Source organism: Desmodus rotundus, chromosome 9, assembly GCF_022682495.2.
Source record: "Desmodus rotundus isolate HL8 chromosome 9, HLdesRot8A.1, whole genome shotgun sequence".
NCBI lineage: Eukaryota > Metazoa > Chordata > Mammalia > Chiroptera > Phyllostomidae > Desmodus > Desmodus rotundus.
In genome coordinates, this window is record NC_071395.1 from 87,291,931 (window position 1) to 87,301,311 (window position 9,381).

A 9,381-nucleotide genomic window follows, 5' to 3' on the forward strand; every position below is an offset into this window, starting at 1 on the left:
AGGTCGATTAGACCATTGTTAGACCACGTGATCAGGGGATCATGATTTATCATCCATAGTCACTGTTGAGAGTGCAAGAGGGCACCGTGAATTACCTTAGGGCAATAGATGCAAAGTGCCGCAGGTGGCCACTCTATACACCTAAAGTATTTTTCTGTTTTACAGAGCCCTCTCACATCAGTTAGCTACTTTAAACAACATAAATATCCAATGACTAGATGATCTTAAAGTGTTAACTATGCAATAACATCTGGTTCTCAAGTTACACACACACACACACACACTCACACACAGTCACACTTTCTCATTTTAGTAGACAAATCACTATGTAACCTGACCAGGAAAAAAAGGTAGAAAGCCCAAAGCAAAAAAAATGTGAGAATGAGGAAATGATTGCAGGTACACACACATGTAAAATGATTCTGAGATTACTTTGCTTTAGCCCATCCACCAAGTCTGAAAACCGGGATGAAGCTAGCAGTTCCCCTGCGCCCCCATCACACGCCATTGCAGCGGCCCAGCTGGGGCTGGAAGCTACATGTCAAGTAAGCTTTCTGTCAAGTCATTTCCCTATGAGTCAGCCAGACTTCAGAGTTTGGTTTCTGAAATGGTTATTCCAGTGCTTTAACTCAAAGCTAAAATGTCTGGGTAGCCTGGCAGAAACTCGGCTCTTCCGTTGGGGTAGGAACCAGATTATGGGAAGAGTTGTTAGCTGATTATGGCAAATCAGCTCTTATGGCGAATGGCCACCCACTTCCTTCTGATATCCATTGTATCTGCCACCCTCCATTGCCCTGCTCTAGAAATGAAAAACAGGTGTGTCCCTGATCCTGAGAATGCTGAGTGTTAGACCTGAGAGGTCTCATTTTGTCAGAGATTGGTTAGTTCTAGTCCCTCTTTTACAGATGAAGAAATTGAGAATAAGAAGGAAGTAATCGTCAACTTGAGAATTTTCATTCCAAGTCGTGTGCTCTATTACACTATCTTTAATAATACTAACATTAATAATATTAACAGCTGATATCTATTGATTGGTTTACTCCATCACCTCTTCACAACCCTATGAGGAAGGCAGTCATTGCCCCATTTTACAGAAACTGAAGCACAGAAGGGTTAAGTAACTTGCCCCAAAACACACAGCTAGTTAGTAAGAAGCAGAGTTGAGATCCAACCCCAGGTAATATGCTTGCACGCAGAGCCTATACTCTCACCTCTATTCACTACTCCAACAATTCTCTTATGATTCTGACAGGACAGATCTCAGATTATCTATATAACAGAGCCAGTAGGCTTGGTGATCTCTAAGAAAGAGTCTCAAGACAAGAGAAACTATGGTTTACCTAACATTCAGTACATGTCAGTTACTGTTCTAAGTGTTTTTACAAGCATTAGCTCAGTAATCTCAAAACCAAAACCAGAACAATCACCCCCAAAACCCCAAAACAAATTGCACACGAAGAGGGCACAGTATCCTCATTGGTCAAATGGGAAAATGAAGGTCACAGAGTTTGCCTACCTCCCTTGAGTTCCTTGAGTTTGCCAAGTGGCAAATCTGGTGTTTAGAGCCAGCCCATCTGGCAGGTGAGCACCATTCTTCACCGCCAACTACACTCCACTACCAACTGACTCGGTTATTCACTTAGTCCTCACAGCACCTGACAGGCAGGTGTCATTTCCCACCCACTCATTTCCTTTCCTCTGTTTAGATGAGGAAACTGACCTGCTTGGAAAGTTTTAAGTAATTTGTTAACCGCCATCCAGTGACTTGGTGGCAGGCCAGCCAGGGATCCAAACCCCGTGGTAGACTGTTTTCACTTCTCCAGGCTTTAGTGGTGGGGGTCAAGGTTGGATCTCTGCAACAGATCCTCCCACTCGCGGGTCTCAGACACGCAGGTCTCACCTGACGCTCTGCTGGGTCCGGGCAGAGCCACACACGGCCCCCTGGCGGCAGGGGGGCGCAAGGGCAGCGGATGCTATTGAGCCCGCAACGTTGCTCGCTGATTGGCTGGCGCTGAATCCAGCTGCTTTCCCTGGGGCGTGAGCGCTGCAAGAATAAAGGGACGCCGCAGGCAGCTGCCGCCCCCACCCCGCGCCCTCCGGTCCCCCCATCTCCCCTTAGACTTAAGGGCATGTGGGAAGCACGCGGGCTCTTTCACTTGCGAGATTGTCCTCTTCTCTCCCTTTTGCGTTCTGGTTCTGAATTCATCCAGGATCCAGGACGACACTCCAACACCAAGGTCAGCAGTACAGGCCGAGGATGGCATTTCTCCCGAAGGTAAGCGTGGTCCGGCCACCTGGGCCCTAGGAGGTGGGCAGGGACCCAACTCTGGGAGGTGTCCACGGAGATGCTGGGAGGCTCGGAGCGTGTGGGCTGGAGTGGAGAGCACTTCTTGTGGTCTTAAATGACTCGTATGTAGTGGAATGACAACAGTATCTGTTTAGATTTCTGTGCTGGCCTGTTGATCCGGAAGAATCAGCACGGCTTGTGCGGAATGCTGGAGGGTGCAGAGCCTGTTACCAGGAACTTCCTCTCCTGTCGGGTGGGACTGTTCTGAAGGTGTTCTACACTGTTTCTCCCAGAGGCTCCACTCGCCCAGGACTCCGGTGGTCTACAGAATGAACCTGCATTGTCCTCCTTTCTTTCCCTGGCTCACTTCCCCAGACCTCTGCTGCCACTTCTCAGGATCAGTCCTTCCACCAACACTAGGAGATTATTATTCACATTTTACAGGTAAGGAAACTGAGGACCAACACCGGAGGGTTGTGAGACGGTGACACTGGTCTCACTACAATGGGAGAGATATAAAGTATGGTGGGCAGTGGGAAGGAGCTTCTACAATTCCCCGTGAAGAGTAGGGGGAGAGAACCTTGAAGCTGAGACGGAAGGATGACTGGCTTCTGCAGAGAAAGGGCAGAAGGAAGACCCAGGCAGCTGGGGGCAGAGGTGTGGGCCAGAGTGGAGGTGTGTGCCAGTCTGTTGTGTTTGAAGCAAGTTGTTCACTGTTGCGTAACAGAGGTGGATCATGAAGATCTCCTCAGACCTGTGCCTTTCAAAGGTTATCCAATTTTTCCCAGAGGAAGCCAATTCAAGACTTTGGAGCAGGTAAGTGATGTAGTCAGATTCAAGTTCAAAAGACCACTCTGATGTGAACAAGAGGAATGGCTGGGGTGTTTTCTTTTCCTTGAACTAAAAGAATTCACTCAGGGTCCTCCTGTGTCCACTATATTCCAGCTGCCTAAGAAATGAAGAGGTTGGGGAAGAGGTGCTGGGCCGAAGGGCCCTTCTTTCTCCTGAGGCTCCTATGCCACTGAAACACCGGGTAGACAGGCCCACCAGCCACACTGCCACTCCCTCTGAGTTGCAAGAATGACCAGCACCCCACCAGGGAGGGTTCCTGGGCTTAAGATGTGGTAGAAAGAGGCGGAGCACCCACAGCTCGGGAGCTTTGCCTGGCGGAGTTAGCTGACAATGCGCAGTGGACCTGAGAGCATGTCTAGGCAGCCGGCTGTGGCCTCTGTGGCCTCCACAGGGCTCTGTTCTGGCTGCTGCCTTTCACCTCCTATGTCCAGGCAGCTCTCTAAAATGCTTTCCTTTTCTCCCAGGGAAAGAGTAGGGCTTGGGCAAGGACGACAAGGAGCAGGGATCTAATGAGGCTTGAGTGGATTTAGCGTTCTTGTATCATGTATATATTCCTCCCTTTAACAAGCATGCATTGAGCACTTACTATGTGTCAGACATTGATAGACGCTGGGATAACAAAGACATTTGAGACATGGCCCCTGTCTTCAAGGGGCTTCTAGTCCAGTCGTGGGACAGCCACATACACTAACCCAATGGCACATCACAGGTGCCGCAATAGAAACCTGGAGGGTAGAGGAAGTGTCCAAGTGTAGGCATTCAATGTCTCCTGGGTGGAATATCACAAAAGGATTCTGGAAGATTTGGTGGTGATTTAGTTGCACCTTGAAAGATGTGAGAAGGTTTTTAAGGCCATGGGGTGCTAGAAGAGGGCATGGACACAGGAGGCGTGCGTTCAGCTGTGGATCTGTTGTGCTGATCAGAGCCAGAGAATGATGGCCAATGGGCAATTCTGTTTCCAGAAGGAGGTTCTGGAAGAATGATTCTCAGTGGTTATTGAGAATGTAACAAAAATGAGGATTAACAGCATACGGCACTTGGGCATTTGGACTTTGAATGGCAGCGCTGCAGTTGGGCCAGGAGCCCCTACTAGGAAAGATGGTGCAGTGTGTTTTATTTTACATTTCCAGTACATCTTTGCACAGCAAGGACACGATTCCCATTGTCCCTCGGGAACTAGAACACTCCACGCCCTGAGATCTCTTACGGAGAGTGACAGCCACTTTATGTGAAACGTAACTGTGAGTACGGATAGATAGCATATCAAAGCCATCAATTTCTGATACTTTTAGTGACTGTCTGGATTCTTTGATATGCCTGATGTCATACCTCACTCACATGCAATCTGAGAGGGGAAAAGCTAGGCCTGTGGTGGGTCAGACAGGCCAGCGATGGCCTTTTTCTTGCAGGATTTGTCTGTGACCTTAGGAAATAGTGGTAGAGGTGTCCGGATTCTTGAGAGCCCAGGAGCTGGCTACCGCGTGCGTGTCGGGGGAGGGGCAGTGACAGTCTGGGGAAGGGCTGGGGGTCTTCACTGTGTCTGAGGAGAGGAGGTAGCTCAGGAGAGATGCACACAGAACGCAGAGATGAGGGCAACCTGGAGCAAGGCCACAGCAGTACCTTTTCTGGCAAGCTTTAAAATCAAGGTAATTTTCTGTCGTTGGTGGGCAGGGTTTCTGTTGGCCGAGATCAGACCCTAGGACTCAGTCATATTTTTTGCACTTTAGATTTATTATAATTTTTAAAAAGATGTTATTTACTTATTTTTAGAGGGGAAGGGAGAGAGAAAGAGAGGGAGGGAAACATCAATGTGTGGTTGCCTCTCGCACACCCCTCACCGGGGACCCGGCCTATAAGCCAGGCATGTGCCCTGACCAGGAATTGAACTGGCGACCTTTTGCTTTGCAGGCCAGCATTCAATTCACTGAGCCACACCAGCCAGGGCTATAACTCTTTTTAAGGGAACCACTTAAGTGAATTTACATGGGAAAAGGTCAGAGGAAAATTATCCTATACCCTAATGGGAAGACTCCTGTCTTAGTCAGTCTGGGTGGCTATAAGCAAAATAACAGAGACTGGGTGGCTTATAAACAACAGAAATTTATTGTTCACAGTTCTGGAGGCTGAGATCAGAGTGCCCGCACGGCTGGGTGCTGATGCAAACTGTCTTCCCAGTCACAGACCTCTGGTTGTGTTCTCATGTGGTAGAAGGGACAAGGGGTCTCTTGGGGTCTCTTTTATCAGGACACTAATCCCATTCACGAGGGCTCCACCCTCCTGACCTCCCAACGGCCCCACCCCCTAATGCCATCACTGTGGGGGTTAGGTCTCGGCATATGAATTTGGGGGGAGATACAAACATTCAGGCTGTAGCAACTCCCTAAAAACACACATGGAACATACGTGTTTCACTTTTCCCAGCAAAAGCTTACTTCGTACACAGTGGGACTTCCCTGCTGTAAAGAAACCTGCTTCTCTTTATTGTGACTTTAAAACTAGTTCTTGGGATGGAAGTGGCCTAATATATGGTGACGCAAGATGGTGTGACTTTGGGTGGTGGGTATACGGTGCAATATACAGATCTTGTACCTAGAAATGTACACTTTAAACCTATACGATCCTGTTGACCAATGCCACCCCAATAAACTTAATAAAAATTAAAAAAATAAAAAGTTCTTATTGGTCTCTTTGAAGATTAGTTTAAAATTCCTTATAGATTAATACTTTCTTTTTTAACACAGAGGGAAAGGAATGAAGCTGCTGATATTTTTATCAGAGAAGTTTCCATTTCAAACTAGCAGAGCAGGTGAAACTGCTCCATCCACTGATCAGCTCCCTGACTCCCTAAGAAGATGGTCATTTCACCCAGTGAGTAACAGTATTTTCAGTACAAAGTTATTATAACCCGAAAAGTTATGAGTGAAAGGAAGAGACAGTTTTAAGCCCTGTTGTTAGAAACTAAAATAACAGTGTGTGAGTCGGGGAAGAAGAGACAGCTGGCTGCTACCAAAAGGAGTGACTCCTGCAGCCCATGGCTCCTTGGTCCCCTGGCCATGTCCAGGAGGAGTGGGGTCACCTCCCAGCAACCCCCACACCATGTTGGGGGCACCTCTTTGCTCCCCTCGCTGCCGCAGGCCGCTCTGATAACCCAGTGGGACACTGCCAGGCCTTAACATTGTGAAGACCAAGGTCTGCAGCTCTGCATGGAGCTGTGATGAAGTTTCCATTCCAGAACGATTCTGTGAGCCAAGAAAGTGTCCGTGCAGATGACGCCAGCCTACAGTCAGTCTTGCTTGCTGGCACAGTGCTCGCGCTGTGCCCTGAGTGACCTTGACCATGCTCCTGATGGTGGCTGTTTCTTGAGATGGTGATTCAGCTGCAAACTCTGGTTCAGCAACAGATTGAAAGAGGAACTCCCTGCTCTCAGGGTGACTCAGGACATTGTCCCACACTCCTTCCCTCCTTGGGGAGGTGGGAGCCTTCCAGCTTCAGGAGCTGGCTGGCTGAGGGGGAGGTGGCAGGAAGAATTTTAACAACTTAGGGCTCCCCTGCATGGTTCTTTCCCTCCAATGCAGCCAGTCTCTCAACCTGGTCACATCATGGGTTCTCGTCAAAGTCCACTTCCTCCAGGAAGCATTCCTTGACCATCTCAATGATCCTGCACTTGGGGCACAACTTATCCTGTGCTGGGTGTTCATCCTTATCTATTTGTCACCCCAACCCCTAAAGGACAGAGATTATGCTTTTTGTAACAATCATAAAATTGGATCCATAAGAAGCATTCAATTAACTTAAATCTGTGTTCCCAGAAAGAGAGGGAGACAGCACATTTTCTAGCCTCTTCTCATAAGCACGGATCCTCTCAGACCAAGTCTCCATCCTTATGACCTCATGTAACCTTAACAACTTCCTAACGGCCCCACCACCAAATATAGTCACATAGGGGTCAGGGCTTCAGCATATGGACTTGGGGGCAGGGGTGACACAAACATTCAGTCTGTAACACATATAAAACCTTTAAGAAGGTGATTAAGCTAAAATTAGGCTATTAGGGTGGATACTAATCCAATTTGACTGTGTCCTTGTAAGAAAAGGTGATTAAGACAGAGAGGCACAAGGGGCGTGTGCCCAGAGAGACGACCGCCTGCAAGGCAAGCAGAGAGGCCTGGGAAGAAACCAACCTGCTGGCGCCGAGATCTCAGACTTTCTGGCCCCCAGAACTGTGTGAAAATAAATTTCTGACGTTTAAGTTTCCCAGTCTGTGGAATTTTGTTATGACAGCGTGAACAAACTAATATGCCTATGAAATGACGTCCCAGGCTTGCTGGGTCCTAGATCTGTTTGTTCTTCCCATTGCCCGTCGTGCATTTTCATTCTTTCCTGTCTTTGCACCTGCTAGCTCCTCATCCCGGAATGCCCCTTTTCTCAGCGCCCAAGGCAGTAAATCCTCATCACCAAAGAGCCCATGTGCTGTCTTAGTGAGAACCACTGGGCCATGAACAGAAGTGATGAGTGTGGCTTCCAGGCTGAAAGCATTTAAGGGCAGCTGCGAATTCTCCGCATTTTTGTCCCTTCCCCTGCTTGGTGATAGTGAAAGCATGTGACGGAATGAGGGCCCACAGGTGGTAGCAGCCTGGCTCGCTGAGTCATGACATTGAGGGAGTGCCCTGGACATTGCCAACTTGAATTAGCATTTGGGTGAGAAAGCAGCCTTTGTTATATTAAACCTTGGGTACTGCGGTATAACCCAGCCTGTCCTGACTCACACACTCTCATTTTCTGTCAGTTCAAATCCTCATCTTCTAAGTACCAGTTTAAATGCTTTCTTTAAGAGCCTTCCAGAATCAACCTACCCCCACCTCCACCCCCGTCAGAATTAATCTCTTTCCTTTGTGCTTTCATAGCACATGTACCTTATGTCTATTGGGTGCTAAATGCTTAGTACTATGGTTAGGTACACATAGACTTAGTGATGCAGAATGAGTAGGAGTACAAATTCTGGAACCAGCCTGACTGGGTTCAAATCTCAGGGCTGCCATTTATCAACAGTGGGACCGTTGATGAGCTACTTAATCTTCGAGGACCTTGGTTTCTCTCTGTTTCTCTAGTACCTGCCAGAGCATTTGGTACAATAATTAATTGCTTAATAGTACATGCTTGCAGCCTCTTTCTGTTTGCCTCACAGATGGAAGCATCAGAAGACAGACAGAAGCAGAGATGGGGATCAAAATGCAAAGCCTGAGGGTCCTGTTATCAGGGCCTTTGCGACATAACAGGCCTGGCCTGTAGCTCAGGCCAGGTCTGGAACACACTCTAGTTTTTTCCTACAAATTAGTTCAAATTGGACAGAGAGAATTTAGTGGGAGGAAGGAAAGATGAATTTGATGTTACTTCTCAAAGCCTCTTTCCCTGAGGTCATCATTTTTATGCATCTATCGTGATTTTGTTTTTTCTGCTAATGACTTACCTCGATGGATTTTTAAATATTGAGTCACCCTTGCATTTTGGGATAAACCCTGACCCTGGCCCTGCCCCTGGCCAGGTGGCTCAGTTGGTTGGAGTGTCGTCCTGTACACCAAAAGGTTGTGGGTTCAATTGTGGGTTCCTGATCAGAGCACAGACCTGGGCTGCAGGTTCAATCCTTTGTCAGGGTGCGTATGGGAGGCAACCGGTTGATGTTTTTCTCTCGTCCGATGTTTCTCTCTCTCTCCCCACCCACTTGCTCTCTAAACATATTCTTGGGTGAAAATTTTTAAGAAAGCTGTGGTACATTTATACAATGGAATACTACTTGGCCATAAAAAAGAAGGGAAGCTTACCTTTTTGAGACAGCATGGATGGACCTGGAGAGTATTATGCTAAGTGAAATGAGCCAGTCAGAGAAAGACAAATACCATATGATCTCACTTATATGTAGAATCTAATGAACAAAAATAAACTAACAAAATAGAAACTCATAGATACAGAGAACAGAGTGACAGTTGTCAGAGGGGAGGAGAGCTGGGGGGGTTGGGTAGAAAAGTGAAGGGATTAAGAAAAAAACTCATAGACACAGACAACAGTATGGTGATTACCAGAGAGAAAGGGGGGCAGGGGGATGCAGAATAGTGTAAAAGGGGATAAATGGTGATGGAAGGTGACTTGGGATGGTGAATACACAAAACAATATACAGATGATGTATTACAGAATTGTACACTTGAAACCTATATAATTAACCAACATCACCCCAAAAAATTCAATG

The 9,381-nt window shown here is 47.4% G+C and overlaps 1 long non-coding RNA gene across 2 annotated transcripts; it reads left to right on the top strand.

Moving 5' to 3' along the window:
* The first annotated feature begins 2,030 nt into the window (after positions 1-2,030).
* LOC123477945 (uncharacterized) lies at positions 2,031-7,388 on the top strand. Of its 2 annotated transcripts, XR_008425192.1 has the most exons (5): positions 2,031-2,275; positions 2,581-2,731; positions 4,270-4,380; positions 5,881-6,007; positions 6,274-7,388. It is a non-coding gene; the product is annotated as an uncharacterized lncRNA (long non-coding RNA). The 2 variants fall into 2 exon arrangements; XR_006653001.2 differs by having other exon boundaries at positions 5,881-7,388.
* The last annotated feature ends 1,993 nt before the right edge of the window (positions 7,389-9,381 follow it).